Source organism: Penaeus monodon, chromosome 11, assembly GCF_015228065.2.
Source record: "Penaeus monodon isolate SGIC_2016 chromosome 11, NSTDA_Pmon_1, whole genome shotgun sequence".
Taxonomy (NCBI): Eukaryota; Metazoa; Arthropoda; class Malacostraca; order Decapoda; family Penaeidae; genus Penaeus; species Penaeus monodon.
The window spans coordinates 12678761-12681260 of NC_051396.1; the positions used below are offsets into that span (position 1 = coordinate 12678761).

Sequence of the window (2500 nt, forward strand, 5' to 3'; positions counted from 1 at the left end):
GTAAAAATTTGATTGCGTCAGAAATATTTTTAACCTGGAACTTATAATGAGTATAAAAAATAGGGAGAATTATTTATCAGAATATTTATTTTATATGCCTTCAGGAATCAAAGATGCATAATTTTCTGTGCATACTTGTAAATATATAAAATGCTATATTAATAGCATACTCGTAATGTACGTAAATAAATAAACAAGCATAATATTATGTTTTTTACCTTGACAAAGCAGTTAATTTCTTCTTTTTCTTCTCTTAATGTTTATGAGTATTTTAACAAGTATTTTCACCTCTGAATTAATCATATTGATTTCCACGCTAAGCAAAATAGAAAAGACAGAAGTGAAGTTATAAAAACAAGACAGTAAAAATAATAAATTTTTTGAACTTCATTGTCATATCTGACAATAATCTTTACTATTAATCAACCTTCTATGTCAGATTTACTTATGCATCCTGCTGTTTTCATATGTCTTTTATTTTATGAAATTGAATAAGTAGTTCCAGTGACAGAGTCATAGCAAAGAATTTTAATGCCACTGTTGTAAGATGTATGAATCTCTCTGCTTTCTCAAGTGCATATCTGGAGAACAGAGAGGCAGCATTGAATACATTCTCTAGAAGAAAGCATTGAGGATTCATGATTTTCAGACAGGCATAGTTTATAAATTTGGTCAGAGTAATGACTGTAATATTCTCTTTCAGAACTGTTAGATGATGATAAGATTTCTAAGAAGTCTACAAGATCATATAAATCAAACTGGGGAATTTCACTTCATTGGTACTTGAATATAGAATCTGTTGCAACATACAGTTGTAATAATATTAAGAAATGATTGTTCTTCGTTGAAAAAAAAAAGATAAACTCTATGTAAACAATTAGAAGCATTTAAAAAAATCATGAATGCTATAAGCACTGTTGAAATAGAAGAAGCTAGACAAAGTAATGCCAGTGGGAAAATAAATACTTCAAGAGTAAGGAAACAGGAATTGACAAAATAGCAATCAAACTGTTGAAAAGTAATTTAATAAAATCATAGCTTAATTGTACAGCTGAACTCTTAAAACATACAAAGGTCTAATAGAGAGATTGACAACAGTCGAGTGAAGTCTACACCAGAGAACTGAATTGATAGACAACAAGTGACACTACTGTGCATGCATAAAACAGACATAGAAACAGAGACACATGCACACACACATGCGCACGCACACGCACACGCACACACTTAAATTCTTAGCCAACTTCAATTACATAAACAACACACAAAAGCACCAAAAGAAAATAGAAAGAAATGTAAATCACAAAGCCATCCAAATTAACTCACTGGTATTGTGAACATCATAGTCTTCTATTTTCTTTCTTTCTTTCTCTCTTTTTAACACATATGGCTCCAAAAGAGCTTTTTCACCAAGGAGTCAATGACTGTACTCCACTCTACTTTACTGATGCAAAGAAACACTTGACTCATTGGTGATGATAGCTATTGAAAGTACACCAATGTTATTCAGGTATGTTCAGTCAATAATCACCAACTTCCCAAATGCAGCTTTACCTCAATGAGAAAGCCAAGTAGAGATGTACCTGGATTCTCCTGTTCACTCTATCCCTTGAATTTTGGGGATATTTTAAAAATTTCTCTAACAATTATCATTATTCTTAAACAATAATTGATGACAAGGTGCTTGGGAAGCTGTCTGTCTAAAAAGAAATAAAGCCAAACCATGATGACACTGCATGCATACCAGCATACCAATGGGTTAAATACAGTAAAGAAATACAAAAAATATCTGGCTGAAACACAAGGAAAGAAAATTATATGACCTTCGGATACTAAGATGTAGTGACAAACAAAAAATACAAGGTCATATGATCCACATTCTACCAATCAGTCATGTTCACATACTGACTTTACATTGACTATACATTTCAATTAACCATAAATCAGCAGTATTTGGGCTACCATTACATTCACCAGAAAAGATAAAGAAGGAAGAAAGGGACATGGAGAGTTGGGAAAATACAAGTGTATGGTGAAGAAAGTACAGGAGAACTAGAATAAATATATGATGTTGAAACACACATTATCTAATTGTTTTTGCTAATTATTTTTCATTGTCTTTTCATCTGCAGTTAAACTAATAAGTTGCAAATGAATTTTCAAAATATGTATGCTTACAATAATGGTTCTAAATGAATTGATTTATCACTTCACGATTAAATATCTGGTAATGTAAAGAGTATCTGGAAAAAAAAACTGATGCATTAACTCAGTTTATTGTATTTTAAAACTGGAATACACATAACAGTACTTTTAAAAAATATTGTATTGGATAACATATAAGAATTGCTATTTGCCCTGATGGTCACTGGTAATTTGATGCATAAATCTAGAGCTTCAATGGTTTGTAGACTGGAAGAGTTCCATTGTTTACCTGTATATGCACACATGCACTAATATACAGACTCACATACACTGATACCCAAAAATGGCAATTTCC

At 31.3% G+C, this 2500-nt stretch overlaps 1 protein-coding gene across 2 annotated transcripts in view; it reads left to right on the forward strand.

Moving 5' to 3' along the window:
* LOC119578761 (dnaJ homolog subfamily C member 30, mitochondrial-like) overlaps window positions 1-203 on the forward strand; it is a 2105-nt gene extending 1902 nt beyond the window's left edge. For both annotated transcript variants that reach the window (XM_037926378.1, XM_037926379.1), the window contains one exon: window positions 1-203. This exon is cut by the window's left edge and continues 580 nt beyond it. The gene's annotated coding sequence lies outside the window, so the exon portion shown is untranslated.
* The last annotated feature ends 2297 nt before the right edge of the window (window positions 204-2500 follow it).